The sequence below is a fragment of the Mastomys coucha genome, unplaced genomic scaffold (assembly GCF_008632895.1).
Source record: "Mastomys coucha isolate ucsf_1 unplaced genomic scaffold, UCSF_Mcou_1 pScaffold7, whole genome shotgun sequence".
Lineage (NCBI taxonomy): Eukaryota > Metazoa > Chordata > Mammalia > Rodentia > Muridae > Mastomys > Mastomys coucha.
Window position 1 is genome coordinate 15,011,806 of NW_022196913.1, and position 21,989 is coordinate 15,033,794.

Below are 21,989 nucleotides of genomic sequence, written 5' to 3' on the forward strand. Positions count from 1 at the left end.
TACTACAGTCTCAAAAATTAAGTTAAAAACCATATGGAGGTGGTTGGTGTAGAGCAGATGTGCATGAAGTACGTGTTTACATTGAGTTTCTATGTGTGCCAAGAATGCACTCACAGCCTCGTGCTGAGAATTTACCTTCAGCAAACACAATGGCATGTAACTGTGTGGCTCCTACCACTTATGCTTGGGCAGAAAGCTCCACTGCCTCTTCACATTGAAATCAGTATTGTATGGTTAGCATTACCCTGAGATACAAAAAGGAAGCACATTTCTGAACCGAAGCCATATTTCTCTTGCATATATTATATCAAACGAGATTTGAAGAGACACACTGGACCATCTGAGCACACAGCCACACAGACAGGAGATGCGCATTTACAATATGCTCACGTTCTGATGGAGATTACAACCATAAAAGGAGAACTGTCAAGATTAGGATAGCTTTCTGGACAAGGAAGTCAGTTATATGGTGGTTGGGGGAAAAATCTGGAATCAAACCAAAACACAAAATTTGGGTTAGGGAGAGGGCTTAGTCAGTGAAGTGCTTGCTGGGCAAGCACAGGGACCTGAGTTCTGTCCCCAGAACCCATGTTACAAAATGAGAGGTCAGCATAGCGTTATGTTTGGGTAATAACAGCCCTGGTAGGCAGCCTCAGGGACAGGAGGGTCCCTAGCAAGCTAGCCTAGCTGTTCATTAATTTCAGGATAATGAAATACTCTAATGCAAAAAATAAACAAACAAAAAACCAAAATGAGATGGAAGGCAGGTTGTGGTTCACTTAAGTATGCTGCACCTTATGCTGCCATGTACCGGTGTATAGCATACATACAAAGGAATCTGAATGAATAAAGGGGTAACAGTCATCCCAGGTCTCTGTTGATGTATCTAGGAATGTTTTTTCTCCATGGGAGAAGAGGTAATAAGACATTTCCATAGCACTTGACCTGGATGCTTTCTGACCATCTTGACTTAGATCCTTCTCTTACCAAGCTTCACTCCCACTGTGGTGTCAGTCTCTTCAGATTATAGCATCTTTGTTTGTCATATGGCCATTCAAAATCTCCTGGTTGGTGCCTGTCACAAGGCTGCAGAACAGACAACGAGCTCCTGGGCTTCTCATAGAAAGACGTCAGTGACTGTGTGTGGCCTGCCTCTCTGACTCTGTTAATGTTCCTTCTATAGCCTTCCCTCCTTACACCTTTCCAATTTTTGCTGCTTTACAAATTCCTCAGGAGCCACCCCAAATGAGTAATCTCTTGATGGATAAGTCTCCCAAAGTTCCTTATTCTCTTTCTTTCTTAAGAGGCCACAGTTTAAAGCAGTCTACAGATGCGTGATTGCTATAGGTGTCTATTGGGCCAGATGTATTACAAGCTTTTCTGATTGTTTCTTTTTTACCTGTAGTGAATATTGAACCTAGGGCCTCCTGTGTACCAGGTAGGTGCTCTACCACTAAGCTACAGTATTTGTCCCACTTCTGATTCTTGTATCCACCTCTATACCTCCTACATATAGATGACTATTTAACTCACCTCTTGAAATTAAAATATACATAGCACTCTTATTCAACCATGTTCTCTCTCCCTTCCCAGTAAAATTCCTTCTACTTGCTACCACCCATCCCTGTGGCCTTCTTGCTCTTTCATAAAACAAACAAACAAACAAACAAACAAAACCCAAAAAACAACAAAAAAACCCTACTTACCTTATGTGTACTGGTGTTTTGCCTGTATGTATGTCCATGTACCATATGTAGGTAGTACTTTGGAGGCTAGAAGGCCACTGGATTCCTGGGAACTGGTAGTTGTGAGCTATCATGTGGGTACTGAGAGTTGAATCTAGGACCTCTGCAAAAGCAGCTAGTGCCCTTAACCACCAAGCCAGCTCTCCAGGATCCTTCTTGCTCTTTTTCAATCAAGTCATCCATATCTCTGGCCCAGGAACTCTGTTCTTAGAATTTCTTATGAAACATCTGACTTCCATAGCCACTGGCCCGTTCCCCAGATCCTCCCAGATATAGCTCAATTATCTTCTCTTGGAGGTTTTAATTGGCCTTCCTGTTTGAAACCTATCAACCCCCTTCCACCACTTTGTAATGTATACCTTTGCTTTTGGGGTGTTTTTCCAATAGTATTGACCACCCATTAATATTTTGTATTATGCTCATTTGTTCTGTCACTTTCCATGTTGTGTGAGCTCAGTTATGACAGGGACTTGGATAATTTTGTTCACTGCTGGAACCCAGAGCCTAAAGACCTTAGTGCCTAGTTCATGGAACATCTCCACGATTATATAGGGAATGAAATTGGTATTAATGTTCCCTTTAAAATCATGAAGAAAAGAGGAATCAAGGAACTAGTATGGCCACCTTGGAAAGGAGTATAAGTCAGGTGTTTGCAAGATCTGGGTTCTAACTTACACATGTTAAACCTCTGACCTCAGACCTGTGAGGAGCTCTTGCTTATCTGCTCATACATGGTATGGAAAAATTCAGACATTTCGCATGCAGGACATATATCTAATGCTGTTGTGCAGTAATTTCTTCAGAGATATAATCTTCGATCTTGGAGAGAAGCTCCTTGGTGCTCAGGGTGTTTTAAAGGCAGGTAAAATATTCCATCCTGCAGGGAATCTTGTCAAAATCAGGAAGTAAACAAGTCAAAAACTTCAGGAAGTTCCAGAAACTGACTAGACTTTACTTGGCTTCTCATTCCTCAGTCGTGTTTTAGCAGTCAGGACAGCTACAATACACTCTCCTGGAAAAGCTCCCTGGAAGAGGTTCCCTTCAACCTGTTGAGCTACCTTTGTGCTGTGCAGTGAGCTCCAGCTTTCCAGCTTTTTTGAGCTGTCGCCCATGCTGAGGTGAGATTTTGGTGATAGACCTGTCATTTTTGTTTCTCATCCAGACTCCTGAGAGTAACCCTAATTAAACTCACTGGTTCATCAAGTTGAACTTCGGCAGTATCCTTCCTTCGGTACATTCACTGTGAGATGTGAATAGTCATTTGTTATATTTCCCCAGGAATAAAGGCAGACACAGAAAGTCTGGTGCATCTCAAGTGGTCAACCCGTGTCAGTTGGATCATTATGAGAAGCAGCAGCCAGGTTCCATGTCCCTGACAATCCCTTTAAGGTCACACTGCCTTCTCAACCGTTTTACTCAGGTGATTCTTGGCTGAGGACTAATCAAGTCAGAATTAAAATCCAGGTGAGAGCTGGCTGTGGCTCTGGAGAGCACAACCCAGACAATAAAAGCAGTCCACAATGAAACAGGCTAAAAATGATCTAAAACACAGTGACAAAGACTAATGCTGAATGATATTGCTAACACAAAGATATTTCTATGTGGAACTCATTTTAACTTTTAAATCAAATTACAACTAAAATAAGCAGGTAAAGGAAGGTCCCCATTATCTAAACAATTATTAAGTTCCCACCTAAACAGAAGATTATTTTCAGTCTCACTGATTTGACTCTGGAGCCATTACATGGTTTCCTTAAACATTATGAAGTATTGACTGTATCTTTACATTTTTCCCAATAAATTACAAACACTGGAAGTTTCTAAATAATTCAGCCAATGAGGTTTAGGTAGAGGTAGATGATGTTAAGTATAATCTAAATAGATTTTTCGTTATTTTCCAATTAGCTTAGGGCCATTGTTTCTGAGTATATCTTGATAGAGCTTCAAAAATGGTAGCAGGTGTTTTTAGCTTAATATTTAGTATTCAATCAATAACTGCTATTCCTTTCATATCTACTACTAATTAAATGACTTGACAAGTTGTGACAGATTCATCTTCATGGCCACTTGTCAGCTCCTCTGGCAGGGAATCCTCTCTTCATCATTGCATGGGGCTTGCTTGTGCTTTTGACTTGACAAATAGATGCCCAATTCCCAACATCTGTCCTGTTTGGGGAACTCCACATCCTGAACTGGAAAATCTCACAGGAAACCCAACTATCCTGCTGGTCTAGCTAAGTTGTAGAGCATGTGTACATCCACAGTGGGACCCATTGGTTCTCTCGCAAAGTTAGAAGTCAGTGGTGAACTGCTGGGCTTCAGCTAAACCTTCAGATGACTATAGTCCCTGTGTGACCACAGGCATGATCAACCAAAGACCTGCCTAGCTAGGACTGCTTTACATTAGGAGCCTATGAATAGTTATTATTTTAGGTCATTAAATTTGGTTATGTCTTGTGATATAGTTATAAGTAACAGAAACACTCTTTATCAGTTAATTTATATAGTCAGTGAAAAAATATTTCCCAGTATAAATTCCAGTGTTATTTTCAATAAAGGAAATTCTCTTGCATGAAATTCATGTGAAATTTCACAAACACAGAAGACAAACAAATATAGGCAGATCCTAGAGTTATGGCAGGAACTGAAACACTCACCCTGAAGCAGTGTGAGAGAGCTTTGACCAGGCTGGAAATGGCTGGAAAGGATGGAGATGGAGGATGAAAAAAAAATCATGAGCTGTGCAGAAGTCAGGACTGCTTGTGCCTGGTACAGGTGGACAGGCATATACATGGAATTAGGTTCATTTTCTCAAGCAAAGTCTTACTGTATTAACTAGCCCACTCTGCCTTTCATAAACTCTGCCTTGTTAAGCTCAATAAAGTCTGACTATGACTCAACATGAATAGGAGACAAGTGTGCCTGCATAAGAACAACAGAGGGGGAGGGAGAAGAAGAGAGAGAAAAGCATGCACATAGTATGGCCATTTATTGTAAACAATTAAAAGCATTAGTTGACTGAATTTATGCACTATTCAGTTGGTCTCAGTGATGGAATTCCTTTTCTTGATTTGTTCAAAGCCACATGACTCTCAAAGCACATATGATGTGATTCCAGAACATTACTCCCAAACCTGATTGTGGCATTCCAGAAGAAGGAAGCCTATTCTGGTCTTCCACAAGTCAGTAAACACAGAAAATAAAAACATCCTGGCATTTTCTTGAAGACATTTGCATGGGAGGTACCCATGCCAGTCCTGGCAGAAAGGTATGCTCTGTCTCTCAAGATGCAGAGAGCAGACATGAAGGTGAACAAGGAGTCTTGCTATGCTCTGCCTGGCCTGTTACAGACAGACCGACTCCCTGTCATTCAGCCATATTTCTCTCTACTGTCTCCATTAATCCCAAGTGTGTCAGTAAACATGAAGGTTCCTAGGCTGTGTAGCACTTATACCAGATACTAGGTATAGAGGTGAGCAGTAAACAACTGCCTAGCATACGTAAAACCTTGGGCTTACTCTCTAGCATATCATAAAAATAAGGTAAAATAAAATGAATACTTAAAGAAAGAATTCATACGAATACTTGTGTATGCTTGTTTTTGTTTTGGTTTTTGTTTTTTATCAATGTCTCTTGTTTTGGGGACCCTAGCTATGAACCTAGCTTTGGCAGAGGAAAATATTCTTCCTCCCTGTAGGCCTCACAGAACACAAAGAGCTGAGAAGAAAAACATGAACATATCAGTATAAAAGAAAAAAAATTAAGGAATGATAAGATTAAGCCAGGGAATAGTTTTAATAGTTTTTTTTAAAGAGAACAATAATTTATTTAGCTAAATTTAACTTTCACCTTCACCTCTGAGATATTTATGAAAATGTCCTCATTGTCAGCATCCTCAATGGCTGTGATCCTGGAGAGCCGAATGCCAAGCTCAGCCAGCTTTGGAAATTGATAAACAAGAGGAAGGAAAAGAAAAAAAAAAGTAATACGTTTCCCCCTCTCAAATAGTAGGCAAAGCACTTGATGCTTTTATTTTTGAGGTGATTTTCAGAAGACAATAGCATTCTTAACTTTAGTTTTAACCTCTAAAATTTCTTGGATGAGAGAGCATTCTACTGTGTTATTCCAGTCTTGACAGGAAGTAGAAGTCAGCAGAGCAGAAAGTGACACTGTAGGAGATCCCAAAGTCTTCTCTCTCTTTGTGTCGGGGGTCTGTCTTCTTCCCCATAGTATCTGTTCCTCCCTTGGAATAGCCTCACTCCCATATCCTTGGGCTTCAACAGCAGCATACTTATCATATTAATACCCAGAAATGAAGCAGAAAGCTGCTGAGCCCCGGGGTCTTTATTTCTATTTCTGCAGTCTTGGGAATACAGGTACATTCTGCCATGCCTGGCTTGCATGAGTGTGCTGGGAATCTGAACTCGGGTTCTCATGTTTGCCTGGCAAGCATTTTACCTACTGAGCCTTTTTTCTCTCAACTCTGCAGAAAGCCTTTTGAAAGTCTTTACATTTCCGCCCAAGGCAGTGTGGGGGAGGGGAGCTGTGTCTCAGCTCTCCAGCAAAATTCCTAAAACTAGCAGAAAGAAAATTAGAAATCCTCAATGAGTGACTCTTAGCAATTTGGACACATATGAAATGCCACGGTCATCAAAAAGTAATACAAACTTTGGTCTTACAGTTGAGTTAGATGTTTCCTAGTGTGGGTGGGGAGCCCAGTGTTCACTATTATCAATACAAACCCTATGATATCTGTGTGCACAGGATGCATGTTTCATGAAAATCAACAGGCTTCAGTGTGCCTGACAGAAGCTTTAATAATTATGCTCTGCTACGGCCGAGGATGGCTCCCGCTGGCTTGCACTGCTTCTGTTTAGGAACAGAAAAGCATTTTTGCTTCCCGCCCCTCCCTTGGATCAAAAGGGCACTCCAAGTACTTGAACTCTATTAATAGCCCCTGCAAGCACAGCTTCAGCCTGCATGTGCCCCTGTCCGAGTGCTTCTGAAATGACAGGGAGCTTTCAAACAGAACCGGGCCATGCATTTTTCCAATGCCGACTGTGCTGGCGCTGCTCTGCCCTGTCAAATGCATAATATTGAAAAGCTCAACTGGGCACCTATTTGCTAGAATGTTCTTGGCTGTTCTCCACCCATCATGTCCCAAGATAGAATTTGCTCAGAGAAGCAAGACTATTCTTAGGTGTTTCCCGTGGTGAACATAAACCAAAAGATCCAAATCTCTGGAAACAGGTAAGGACTGGGTAAAGGGAGAGGGTGTGTAAATTCCTTAGAAAACTTCAAAAGAGCTGCTATCTGTACAGAGCTTTAGAAGTGACTGAGGCTGCTACTGCAGTAATAAGCTTTCCATGGGAGATGTCATTTCTAGGACCAGGCATGAATGGATGTTTCTCAGTCCAATAAGAGACCCTTAACTCCCTTAATGATGCTTTTCTGTGTGAGTGTGTGTACACGTGTGCGTGTGTGCATGTGTGTGTGCACCTGTGTGTGTGTCTTGTCCCTGGTTGCATGCATGCCTCTACTATGGAGGCCAGAACCTGACCCCGATGCGCCGTCCTCTAATTCTCCACTTTATACTTCTGAGATGGTTTCTCTCGCCCAGCCTGCAGTTCCCTGGTTTGGCCTGTTTAGCTGAGCAGCAGACAATGGGGATCCTCCAAAGTGCAGGGATCATGGGCATGTACACCATGCCTGGCCTTTTCGCATAAGTTCCAGAGATCTAAAGTTAGGACCCAGAGCTTAGAAGGCAGGAACTTCACCCACTGAGCCATTGCTGCTGATCCCATGGCAAGGCTTTTCTAAGTGCTCAGAGCACATACTACAAAAGCCCCAAGGCGGCAGAAAAAAAAAGCCAGGATGACTTATTATCTGTTTCTGGTTGCAGGGCCCAAAAACTGGAAAAAGAAAATAATGGGTTCGCCCTGGCTGGGCTTTACCTTTCTCATTTCTTCTCAACTTAAACAGCCATCCACTTGGCAGGTTTGAAAGTACATGAATCTGATAATAGTTCATGTATCTCCAAATCCCACTTACAATCTTAGACTTCCAAACCTTCTCAAAGCCCCAGCCTCCATGCCAGTCCCCAACATGGACAGCAAGAATTGGACTGGATAGGTTAAAAAAACAACAACAAGAAACCAAGTTAGGGGGGTTGGCAAAGGAAGGTAGATCGAAGACACGTGTGTGTGTGTGTGTGTGTGTGTGTGTGTGTGTGTGTGTGTGTGTGTGAAGATGATCAAAATACATTATATGAACTTCTTCAAGAATGGATAATAATGGAAAAGTCTAGAAGTGAATAATGATTTTATTTTATGCCAACACTGTACTCATAGTTAATTGCAGGTATGTCCTTTCTTCAAGTCTTTTGTAGCAATTCTTCTGACAGGAACACTTTCCCTAACTGAGCTAGGATTTAAGTTCCAATATACACTCTGATATTCTGCAGATAGTTTATTTTGTGGAGACCAATTAGTGCAAAGTTGCTACACTCATTCCTCATTGTACAGAAGGTGAGAACTGACTCATATATGTAATTGTGTCATTTCCTTCTTTTTTAAAAATGATTTATTTATTTATTTTTATTTTATGTGAAATGGTGTTTTGCCTGCATACGTCTGTGTGAAGGTGTCAGACTTCTGGAACCTGAGTTACAAGCAGTTGTGAGCTGCATGCGGGTGCTGGGAATTGAACCCAGGTCCTCTAGAAGATCAGTTAGGGCTCTATAACCATTGAGACATCTCTCCATTCCCTGTGTCATTTTCTTTAGATCAGGGACTGGAGAGATGGCTAAGAAATTAAGAGTACAAATTGCTCTTGAGAATGAGTGAAGTTTGGTTCCCAGCTGCCATTTTTGGAGACTCACAGATGAGTGTAATTCCAGTTTCATGGGATCTAGTGCCCTCTTCTGGACTCCACAGACACTACACACATATGCACCTACATACATGCACATACACACACATACACACACATTCATAAATATTAAATAAGTCTTAAAAAGAGAAAAAGATTTATGAACTGAAAATTATGGTAATTCTGGCTACTATGATGTCCTAAGGGCCTAAAAGATTTTCAATTTGAATTCATGTACATCATTCTAGTTGCATAAACTTTATTGTTATATAATGGTGAAATGACTTGTGTGAGGAAAATATAGACATTAAGTCAAATATGTTAAATAAGTCAAATATTTCTTGGTCATGAGTTAGTTCCTTTAGGAGAAAAATATTGGACATGAAATCACAACAATAAACTATTTAAAAATACTCCTGCAGTAGCAGTAATTCTATACAAATATAATGTGCTATCTGCATATATTCACACATTCTTAGTAAGACTGAACTTTCAGGCAAAAAAAAAAAAACAACTAAATTAAGAACAAGCATAGGATTGAGGCTCACGATTCCTCAATGGTAGATTCTAGGTAGGTTCTAAGCTAAAGCCATTTTTATAGGCATTTTTTTGGGGGGGGATCAGTATAGGTTACTTTATTCTACTTTAAAGAAGTCAGAACACTAACATCCCCAGTGCAAAGCTTGAAATGTGAATTAAATCTGTGCAATTCCTTAGGCTTCCCAAACATTAGTAAGGTCAACCATTGATCTTGGAAAAATTTAAACAAAGACATCCCCAATCTACCTCAAAAAGGGTCTCAGAAAGACCTTCAAACTGAAGGCATGAAATAAACAGCTCAAGAAGAACCTTAGAAGGATTTTAAATCTGGAGATATGCAGCAAAGTCTACAGTTGTCTATATTAACCCCAGAGTCACTGGTTTCAGCATCTGGTAAGAGATTTCAAAATAAAAACAAATCTTGTAACTCCACAGCAAGGACTACATATAACACACCCTTGTCTCTGTATCATGCCCTTAATTCTGGTGTCATTTATTTAAGGGAAGTGTTAGAGATGGCCTTAGAAAAATGACACATCAGGGTTTCAATTATTGTTATTTAATTATATTTCTATCATATAGTTATTTGTTTCTTTTACTTTGTATAGGGCTGGGGATGAAAGCCAGGGCACTGTGTATGCCAGGAAGGTTCTTCATCACCGAGCCACATCCTGGACTCTGTTTCCCCCCTTTCTTTCCTTCTTTTTCTGTCTTTCTTTCTTTCTTTTTCTCTTTCTCTCTGTCTGTCTGTCTTTCTTTCTTTCTTTCTTTCTTTCTTTCTTTCTTTCTTTCTTTCTTTCTTTCTTCATTCATTCATTTATCCATTCATTTATTCACTTTACACCCCTCCCTCCTCTTCTCCTAGTACTACTCTCCAACCCACATTCCCTTTTCTGAGGAGAAGGGGAGGACCCCCCTTGGATACCAGCCCATCCTGGAATATCGAGTCTCATCAGACTATGTGTGTCCCCAAAGCCAAACATACAGAACTCAGGGAGTTTTGTAGAAGAGTTGGGGGAAGGATGGAGGGACCCAGAGGGGTCAAGGATACAACAAGAAAATCTATAGAACCAACCAAGCTGGGCCTATGGTGGCCCAGAAAGGCTGACCCACCAACCAATGAGCATGCATGGACTCTACCTTTTTAACTATAACATTTCTAAGCTGACAGTACTGACTTTGGGGGCAGGGTCAAGTCTGAAGTCTATCTTCTAGCTGAAGTAGCCACTTGGAAGCTGCTTTTGTGGAAAACCATTCACTTGCCACGTGTGTTCATAGACCACAGAAGCAGGATTTTGTGTCTATCTTTTTAGCTCTGGCTAAAGGTACAAAGTGAGATCATTGTCCTTCTCTTCTTCTGAGTTGCCCTGGATTTCGGGAACACCAAAAACTCCTAGGATGGAACATTCTACCCTCAGATGAAGGCAACTATCCATGACAGTGAGGTTGCACCCTACAGCAGCAATGGCCTTTTTGTGGGAGTCAAATATATTCTCTCAAGAGATGACAATGACAAGTATTTCCTGGGATGAATTTGTAGAATCCAGCAGAGACAATGGCCAACCAGACCCCACTTCAACCAAGACTCCTTACTTATGCACATTCTTGCCATGGTCCTGTCCTCAGTCACTCCTCTTTATAAATCGAAACCTCATGTCAGTACCCCAAAGACAGGCACAAGGTCACTTGATCCCCTTATGTGTTCTCAGTGTTGCCAAACTGAGTAAACCACTCTTTGGTTTGTGCAGTTACTTGAGTTTTTAATTGAGAAAGGTGACTGAACCTAACCCAAGTCTGAAGCTTCTATGAAGACAAAGGCTTTAACACATATAAAATGTTTTTCCTTATAAAGTAAGTATTACATTTCTAATGTATATATGTATGCATGCTTGTATTATACATGTATACATGCATGTGTGTATGTATATATGCATGTATGTATGAATGCACGCATGCATATTCCTGTGTGTACAGTTGCATGAGTATCTGAAGACTAAAGGACAACACTGATTGTCATCTTCATGAAAGTCATCCATCTTGAGACAGGGACTCTCATTGGCCTGGAGTTCACCAATGACCTAGACTGACAGGTAAGTAAGCCCCTGGGAATCTCTGGTCTCTGCCTCCCTATTGCCACAACACCTAGCATCTTTATGTGGGTTCTGAGCCATGGAACTTGTCTTCTCTTGCTTTCAAGGCAAGTACTTTACCAACTGGTCTGTGTTCCCTATAATCTCCCTCCCTGCTACTGCTTAACGATCACCTGATTAAAATTAGTATTGCCTCAATTATCTTGCCTGCTAGGTGGAACTCCTATGGGGGAAGAGTAAGGAGATGAAGTTGGATATCAGGCTGGCCTTTCCATAGAGGCTGCAGAAGAGCCTCTTGATGATAAAGCCCACGAACAGGACACATGGGTGCACATTCATGCATCCACGTAAGTCTTTCTGTTTTCTTGATGATGAAGCCCACGACCAGGACACGTGGGTGCACATTCATGCATTATGTAAGTCTTTCTGTACAGTCTTGGTGCATGATTAATTTCAGGATAGCTGCTTTGATGTTGTGTGTGTGCTAGAGTTAACTATATGATAATTTATTAGTGTTTTTCTGAGGGGGATTTGTATATTTTTAAGCAGAAAAGTAGTCACTGAACCAAAAGATATCAGTTTTTCAAGAGCCATTGATCTCTCTCTCTCTCTCTCTCTCTCTTTCTCTCTCTCTCTCTTTCACACACACACACACACACACACACACACACACACACACACACACACACCCTGACAGCACTTTATATTTCCAAATAAAACACTCTTTAATACTAAACTTCATTATTTTTACTCCTCACTTTTACTTAACTCCAGTGTATGGAATCCACATCATGGAAGGAAGGGTGTGGCAACTTTTCTAATATGGTGACAAAACACCACGCCCAAGACAACTTATAGATGGGAAGGTTTCTTATTGTGGTCCCAGATAGAGCAGCGTCCATCCCCATCAAGCCGAGAAGTGTGGCAGGAGGCATGCAAGATGGCAGGGACAGACAGCTGGTACCTCACATCTCCAGCTGCAAGCAGGAGATCGAGAGAGGGAAACTGAAAGGGTCCAAGTTTTCTGAAACTTTAAAGTCTGCCCCAGTGACACACTTCTTGTAATATGGTCACACTTTAAAGTCTTCCCCAGTGACACACTTTAAAGTCTGCCCCAGTGACACACTTCCTGTAGCATGGTCATACTTTCTAAGCCCCTCAGCAGCCACCAACTGAGAACCCCATATCCTAATGCCTGGGACACCTCACTCAAACCACTCCAGCAGCCATCTATTTTGATGAAAACATTAGAAATCATTTGATAAGTTTAATACTGGTTTCTGATTTCACAAAACATTTTATTTCTATGCACATGTGTGGATCTAGTTGTATATGCATGCAGATGTGCCAGTCCCTGCAGGGGCCAGAAGAGAGCATCTGATACCCTGGAGCTGGAGTGCAGGTGGTTGTGAGCCACCCAATGTGGGTGCTTAGAACTGGTTTTGGTTTCTCTGCAATGGCTGTTTGCACTCTTAACCACTGAGCAATCTTTCTAGCCCCGGATTCTGACTTTAAAAATAATAATAAATGCTTAGAAAGACATGTCTCTCTTTTTTGTAACTTTTCAGCTATAGCAACCACCTGTAGCTGGATCAGCAAGTAGCAGGGGTAAGGACAGGAAACAGATGCGGGCCATGAGCTCTGCATCACACAGAGACATATGGGAATGAGTGTGCTCTAGAACGTGGTCAGCTAAAACATTTGACTTTCTGTTTGAAGGAAAAGTCAAGGAGGACACAGAGCTACGCTGTGGTCACAATGACCTCCACCAGGGTGACACAGGATGATGAGCTTCTGCCAGGTGGTTCTCACAGTAATGTTCTCTGTTCTGTCAGTGGGTGTGTGCCTGGACTACTTTGTCCTTTTGTTCCATAAGACCACCCTGTCATCATAAATAGCAATATAAATGTCCAATGAATATCTGTTTCATGAATTATGGCAATATGTCTGTTTTATCTTCATCTTGGTTCATTTTGAAGCAAATTTGTATAGCTCATCATTCTGTCCACAGACTCATCAGTATTTTTCACTGAGAAACACTTCCGGAGTTGTGTAACCACTGTACCAACATCACAGAAATTCTCTACTGCTTGTTTAATAAAGTTACTTTGATTATACTATAGTTGCAATTTACTTTTTAAAGTAAGATCTGAGTAGGTCTCAAATCTGGACATTCTTTTTTTTTCATATTTTTTTCTTTTTTACTCCATTAAAGAGCTTGATTTATTTATAAGTTTCTCATTGTGTCTCTGCCAATGGTATCAACAGTGATTAATGATGATTGTCAGATTCATGAATTTAATTAAGAGTTTAAAAGTGATGATATTCTGGGCTGTAAAGACAGCTCAGTGGTTAAGATTACTTGCTCTCTTCTAGAGGACCAGGGTTTGGTTCCGAGCACCTATGCTGGGTAGATTCCAATACCCTCTTTTGTCATAAACACACATACATACAGGCACACACACAAATACACTTTGATGATATTCTAATTTTACCTTTTTTGATCAGTTAACAATAAACTTCTAAATGATTACAATTTTCACCAGTTACTTATACAGTCTCAGCTACAGTTTGCAAAGGAAAGTATCTTTCTCTATTTGCCAACCTTTAGACTTATATCACCAGCATTCTGCATTTCAGAATTTTATTGCATTATCATTATAAACCTCTGGATACTTTAACATATCTCATGTATTCCAATTAGCTGTGAATTCATTCTGATTTCCAGATTGTTCTATTGTGGCCCTGGGGTGATAGCTTAGTTGGTAAAATGCTTTCTTTGCAAGCATGCAGAAAGCAGAGACAGGAAGGTGTCTATAGATCCCTTTTCAGTCCTCCTAGGCTCAGCAGAGTTTTAGGTTCAATAAGAGTCTGTATATAAAACAAACTAGATAGAAGGTGCCTGACAAATGACTTGAAAGGTTTACTCTGGCCTCCTAAACACATAAGTCCAATCGAACACACACACACACACACACACACACACACACACACACACACACACACACAGTTGCACTGGTACTATCAAAAGCCTATCCAAGTTAATTTTGTTATTTTGACTGATCCAGTGGTTCCAGCTTCCTGGCTACCTGGGACAAGTAGATATCTTACTATCTACTCACCCTGGGCATCTCTTTTTCTCTAAGAACTGTTTTTTAAAGATGTTTAATTTTAAAGGATAATTGATCTACTTCTCTTAATGCCTATAGCGCTCATTGCTACAGAACTGGTAGCCTTACATGAGTAAAACTGCTTGTAAGCTAAGGACAGGAGCAAAACCCACAGGACGATAAAGATGATGGACATTCCCCAGAACTGTTTACCCTGTGAGAACATGTGGAAAGTCTGCAGGGTGACGGAATTCGCCATCTGAAAACCCACTGAAATAGAAATGACATTTGACCAGTTGTTGCTTTCTGTAATAGTCTCCATGTGCTGTTAAAAAAAAAAATGTTCCTTTGATGAGGAGTGAGCTGCACTTGTCTGTTGTCATAGGATATGAGTTAAAAACTGACCATAGGGTGCCAGACCCCAGTTTATATATTTAGCAGTGTAACTGGTACCTCCTGAAACTCAGGGCACATTTCAGGAAAGGAGGCAGAAAGACTTTAAGAGCCAGGACATCAGGACACCTGCTGTTAGATATAGTGCCTTCTCTCCATGACAGGGACGATGCATCCATAAAATGTCAACAATATGATTGCCTGAACAAGACACACACAATGATGACACAAGCTGACGAGTCAAAGGGAGGGGGTAAACATCACAAGGTTCTGCCCCTAGATGAGCTCCAGGAAATCAGTGGGTGGGCAGAAAAGGAGTTAGTCTTCAACAGGGGCAAGCTCCTGGAGAGATTACCCAAACCCAGGAATTGTGTGTGTGTGTGTGTGTGTGTGTGTGTGTGTGTGTGTGTGTGTGAATAAGAGGCCATGAATTTGAGAGCAAGTTGGAGGGCATGGGAGGACTTGAAGGCAGGAGAGTAAGGCATAAACATGATGTAAATACAGTACTTGTGAAGTATTCTTAAAAAATAAAAACAAAATTAACCAATTTGGAGCCACAACAGCTAGAATCAATTTTCCCACATTATACTACAAAGCAGAAGAGTAGATATACTTTATATCAAATGAAATAAAGTGTAGTTTTTAACGGATCAACAAAAATTGATGCTTCATAAAGCATCACTTGTTTTTTCCCATCTCCCTTCCCAATGTAAAGGGAGCCTTAGCAAACTAATATTTGAGCTTATTTCATTTCACTTCTCTATGTAATCCCCTTCCTCCAATTTTATTACAAAATCACTTTCCCTAAAATGAATATAAATGCTTTGTGATGCAATTGTAGTATTTTAAACTTTTAAACACAGCATCTAGTAGCAAAATAAACATTTACTAACAAAATTTGGGACTGAGGTTAGAAAAGTGTTTTCTTTGTAAGCATGGCGACCTGAGTTATATCCCCGGGGCTCCTGTACAGTGTCAGGTGTAGTTTGAATATATTTGTAATCCCAGCCCTGGGGGTGTGGTGGGGGGCAGAGGCAGGTGGATACACAGGGTGTTTAGTAATCAGGGGCTTAGTCTACTCATTGAACTAAGCAGAAGAGTCTGTGTCAAGGTGCCTGGGGGAATGGCACTGTAGGTAGTCCTCTGACTTCTGCACACATGTGTTCACATGTACATGCATATACAAAATAGCTTTCTATAGGACTCCAACTTTAAAATGAGCAATAATGATCATCAGAAACCATTGTTTCATGCTTACTGTAAGTCCAGAATGTGTCTACAAAGAGCCACGTGCTCATTGTTTCTACCAACTGCTTGCCTTAGCTTCTTACTTTGGAAGGTTTTTATTGTGGGTCTCCTCTGCACCTCTCCTGCCCTGGGAACTTCTTCCTACCGGGCTCACTCCCGAGAGGTGTCTCTATGCAACACTCATGTCTCTACCTTGGCTCAAGACTTTTTTGAGGCACAGTGTGTGGCCTGTTTGGGCCTCTTGGGGAGCAGAATGATTAAATAACCCAGAAACAGGATTAAAAAATGAGGTGGTCCTGTGATCTATCTGTGGAATAAAAATGATACCTAGTGGTGGTACCTGCTGGGAAAATGTCACTTTACAGAATGTTGACCATGCTAAAGTGACATCTGATCCTATACTAGGATAAAGTTGGCCCAATCTCAGTTCAGTAGAGTTGGCCCTGGTGTCAGGGGCACAAGTGATTGTAGGAGTGCTGGCCCTGCCCCTTGCCAGCTATAGCACTCAGAAGAGTAGGCCCCACACCTTGACAGTAGAGCAAGCGTTGGTGGTAGCATGGGTGTAGGTGAGCTGGGCCTGAGGCCATAAGAGCAGGAGAGGTGGCCCTGTCCCATGCAGACTAACACATTGGGTGAGCTAGCTGGGGTAGCGCTGGATAGCTGGCTCTAGAGGTGCAGATGCAGGAGAGCTGGCAGGCTGGTCATCCCTGCTCCCATCCAGGCCCAGATCCAGGGCTCTGAGTTGGCCCACGCTATCATCTACCTCATCTATGAATTGCTAGAGCATGTTAAAGGGCTGGCCCTGCAGATCTAAAGCTACAGGATCTCCACAACTTAGGGCAGCAACAGGATATCCAAGAGGAGTCCCCATGAGGATCCAGTATTAATGGTATGGTAGAAACCAGAGGCCTTGAATCAGGCCAGTGACTCATTGCAATGAACATCGGCAAGTAAAGATGTATGGACAAAGGGGTATACTGTGGGACACACTGTATCCTACTACAGCTTCCACAATAAGATATATTTTGTGTTTCATTTTAATTTTTGTTTTTTATTTTCTTCTTGGTGGGCGGTTGTAAGGGCAGAGGGGGATTCAAAGGGATGGGATGATAAGTGGGATTGGGGAGTATGATGCGAAACTCACAAAGAAGCAATAAAAAGGTTTTATAAAAATGTTGGCTCAGTTAGACAAATAAAAGAAGATATTATATATGATAATTCATGTGCTATATGTTTTCCTCTGTGTGTGTGTGTATTTTGTAAGTGTGCATGTGTGTAGGGGCTTGACAATAGAGTCACCCATCAGTCCACAGTCCCTGTTCAACAAGGCCAAAGCTAAACAAGTATCCTAGGTATTCGACCATGCCTGGTTCCTATGTGGGCTTTCAAGGACTGAACTCAGGTCTCTGTGCTACTGAGGCAAGTGTTTTACTGGCCAAGCTATCACTGACATACCCCATAAGTTTCGAAAGGTTCATGTGAGTCCTTGAGCTTCATTAGCAGGTAGGTGTAGGGCAAGCCAGATGCTAACCTATAGAACAAAGACTTCTCTGCCCAGCTGTGCTCCATACCATTCCAATATCAGGAGACCTTTCTAGACTCAGATTCCTCTGAATCACAGCTAAAATGTAAAGGTTGCTAAAAAAAAAATGTGTTCACAATCAAATTATTTACATTTACCCTTATGATTTAGAACTCATGAAGCAGTTTGCTATATATTTTAAAATGCAACATGCCTATAACATTAACACTTGGGAGGTAGCAAAAGCAGGGGATTTTCAGTTTGGGGCCAGTCTTGGTTACATGGGGGAATCCTGCTTGAAAAAAAAAATCATAAGCACATATGTCTAATTGATGGTTAATTCTCCAGTTTGGGATCACTTTTCCTCTGCCAAACCATTAAGGCCAGCCATAAGGATTTCTAAGTGCTTCTGCTGCAACAATCTTAATGGCTATTTATAAACCATAAATGGTTGGCAAAAGACACATTTGAGTCAGAACCAAAATTAAAATGTTTTAAATTATCTAAACGCTGCCAGATATTCAAAAAAAGGGAAAATCTGTACTAGAAAATGTTCACAGTTTCCAGACACATTCACACTCCCCCTGTCTCCCCTCCCGCCCCTTGCTTCCACTCACGTGAAGCACCGTGAATACAGATTACTACTGTCCTCAGGAGGCTCCTAAATCCCTCATGGAATAGTCATTACATCTGAACAGAGGATCCAACTGGATCCTGAAAACGATGGAGTGTGTCCTAATGCCCAGGATGACTTGCCATGGAAGTCTCTTCCCCTCATTCATTTCTTTGATGCCATTGTCCTCTGCCTGTTAGGGTTCTCTCAGCTGACACCATACATAAAGGATGTCTAAGTATCTGCTTTTCGCTTCTACACCTTCTTAACAGATATTTACTCTTTGTGCACGTGGGGACTCATACTACCTTGTAGAAAGGGAGGAAGGTCTGAATGAGTTAAGTTAATGCATTTTTGTTGTTGTTGTTGTTGTTGACAAAGGCACAGCTTTGTCAAAGACCCCATAGCCCCAGGCTAAGAGGGCTGGCAAGGCTTCCTTAGGACACCAAGTGCAAGTGTTGATAGTGTGCCCAGAAAATGCCCACCCAGATATTATGGCTGGAAGATTGTTCCTGTACAGAACTGCTCCTAAAGAGTTAGCTAAATCATGCTTCCTCAGACGAGCTGTAAACCATACACCTCACCTCTTTGTTTATCTGTATGTAATGACTCCACCTTTGTGTTCAGCAGTATGAAATAAATGTGCTGCATGGAATTGTCTCATTGGTTTTCGTGAATGGATCTTCCCTCTGTAAGGACACCTGCCCTTTCCTCACCAGCTGACATGTACTTGAGAATTAAGGTTAAGATCTACCAATGTTCTATGTGTATGAGTGTATGCATGTGCCTGTGTGAATGCCTGCATGTATACTTGAGTACCGTGTGCATGCAGTGCTCATGGAAGCCAGAAGAGGGCGTTGCAACCCTTGGAAACTGAGTTACAGGTGGTTGTCAGTGGGTGCTGGGAACCAAATCTGGGTCCTCTGGAAGAACAGCCAGTGCTGGGAACTGTTTGAGTTGTCTCTCTAGCCCCCTCTGTTTGATTTTTTAAGTAATTTGCTTGTGCTCCAGTTTAATTTTGCAAACATTGATACATGCTTTCTCTGTATCTTCTATGTAGTGGCTGTTGGATTCTTCCTCTGTTTCTTTATCCAAGCACTGCACTGTCATTCAGCTAACCAAGATGGATTCTCACACTGAAACCCAATTGGCCACTTTATAATTACCATATGAGCCTGATACTCTTTTTTTCTTTCAATTGTTTATTTGCATTACAAATGTTGACCCTCTTCTTCATCCTCTCCCCCCTCCCCTCTGCCTCTGAGAGGGTCCTCTTCCATCCATCTACCTCACTCATCCACCCATCCCTCCCTACACCCATCCCCCTTTCCTGGGTATCAAGTCTCTACAGGATTAGGCACATTCTCTCTTACTGTGGTAAGAGGAGGCAGTGCTCTGCTACATATGTGCCAGGGACCATAAATCAGCCAATGTATGTTCTTTGATTGGTAGCTTAGTCTCTGGGAGCTCCTGGGGGTCTGGGTTAGTTGACACTGTTGGTCTTCCTATGGGGTTTCCATCCCTTTCAGTTCATTCAACCCTTCCCCTAACTCTTCCATAGGGGTCCCTGACCTTAGTCCAATGCTTGGCTATAAATATCTGCATCAGTCTTAGTCAGCTGCTGGTAGAACCTCTCAGAGGACAGTCATGCTAGGCTCTTGTCTGCTAGCACAACATGGCATCAGTAATAGTGTCAGGGTTTGGTGCCTGCATATGGGATGGATCTCAAGTCGTGCCAGTCACTAGATGGCCTGAGACTGATACTCTTTATTTCATTTTTCTCTTTTAGTGATGATCTTTTCTATCTACTATACTGCTGGGACACATTTTTAACTTTGGGTACCTCATACATTGTTCTAGAATATTTGGTATTCCCAGCTAACTAGGACTTAGATGGCATGGTTAAACAGAGTTCAATCTTCCCTGGCAGCTTTGATCAACACAAAACAGATTGTTCTTTTGTGCCTTTATCTGCTTTGCTCTTGTTTTGGCTCTTAAAAAAAGATAAATAATATGAAATAAGTATGGATAAGTAGGGAGATCGGACAGCATCTGGGAGGAGTTGTAAGAGAGAAGATATGATCAACATATATTGTATGCAATTATTAAAAACATTAAAAGCTGCAGAGAAAGTAATCTACCATTATTTCCCTTGACTTCTGGGGTCTCTGTGATACTGCTGGAATTCTCCAGAATGAGAACCTGCATCTTATCTCCTTGTCAGGCCTGTGGGCATTCTGTCCTATTCTCAGTCTTTCCTCCATGTTCCAGCACCTATGGTTGTTGTATGCAAATTGATCTTGCAGATCCCAGAACATAGTATGGTGTTTTATCACTAGTTTCTCTGAATAGATTGCCCCCTCTACAATAATGTCCACTCTCTCTGTTTCAGATGATATGGACTTAAAAATGAAGATTAAGATATATCAGTCTCTGATCTAGTGATCTAGATCAAGTTTCTCCCCCTCCCCCTTCCTCCTCCTCCTCCTTCCTCTCCTCCCTCTCCCCCTCTTCCTCCTCTTCCTCTTCCTCCTCCTTCTTCTCCTCTGCTTCCTCCTCTTCCTCCCATTCCTTCCCTTCTTCTTTTTCCTCTTCCCTTTCTGCTTCTCCTGTTCTTCCTCCTTCTTTTTGAGACAGGGTCTCATGTAGTCTAGAGTGGCCTAAAATTTGCCAACGATGACCATGAACTTCTGATCTTCTTGATTCCATCTCCAGAGTTCTGGGATTAAAGATATACAGTACCACATCTGGTTTATGTGTTACTTGAGACTGAATCCAAGGCATTGTATATCCTAGGTAGGTATTCTGCCTATTGAGGAATATATCTGTCTTCTTGCATCTACCTCCTCATAGCCTTTTTAAAGGCCTTCATGACAGTATCACATTGAATGTGGTCACTACAATGCTCTTTCTAACTATGGAGCTGTAGTCCTCAGCTCAAACACTGATTTTTGGTCTGGAGTCTTTTTGTTACACATTTAGTTATACAATACACAAAAGAATTTTTGTTTACATCAATTATTTTCCATATTATAATTCTTTTTGCCCTATGCCGGTATGATAATGTGACCATCTGACTATATATAAATATCTATCCTATTAAGACTGAGATCTTAAAACAATTTTAAATTAAGAAGTTGATTACACATTAGTGAGAGAGAGAGAAGGAGAGAGAGAGAGACAGAGACAGAGAGAGAGAGAGCATGAGAGAGAGAGCATGAGAGAGAGAGAGAGAGAGAGCGCATATTTTGGTTGAAAGGTAGCTGTTGGTAACAAGTTGTATTCTGTGAAAAAGGTATCCTGTGGTTGCTTCAGCTTAAATCTTGGTATTTATATTTCTGCAAATTTAATTACTATCTGGCTTAGTAGAAGACATAAGAATTCTTATGCCTGCTGGTGAATTGAATCTGTTATATATGTTTTGGTATAAGATCTGTGAAAAAAATTGGATTTCACACAGACTATATATGTAGTTCATCATTGGATTTTGTGTGTGTGTGTATGTGTTTTGCTCTAAGACAGCAGTATGTTGCAGCCATTTCAGATTACTGTGGTTGTTTTACTTTGAAAATACACCCCAAATTGATATATACACTTTGTCAAATGTGAGATTCTATGTGGAATGCAAAACTGCATTTACAAAGTTACATTCTATATTATAGAAAAATCTGTTGTATTTGAATGGATATTTTCATAGACAAGATGCTGAGTATAATGAATTTATTTTGCTCTAAACACTGACCTTTTCTAAGGTTATACAGACCTTTGCAATTTTGACACATTTTACTGCATAATCCAAGAATGCCACATTAATTAATATCACTGCCAGTCTCATCAGAGAGCTCCGTGACTATTATG

The 21,989-nt window shown here is 41.2% G+C and overlaps 1 protein-coding gene and 1 long non-coding RNA gene across 6 annotated transcripts in view; one reads left to right on the forward strand and one right to left on the reverse strand.

Annotated features, from left to right (window-relative positions):
- Window positions 1-21,989, reverse strand: part of Chrm3 (cholinergic receptor muscarinic 3) — a 486,665-nt gene that overhangs the window by 168,626 nt on the left and 296,050 nt on the right. The window lies entirely within an intron of this gene.
- LOC116082299 lies at window positions 6,633-13,021 on the forward strand. Its single transcript, XR_004115237.1, has 3 exons — window positions 6,633-6,995; window positions 11,130-11,592; window positions 12,965-13,021. It is a non-coding gene; the product is annotated as an uncharacterized LOC116082299 (long non-coding RNA).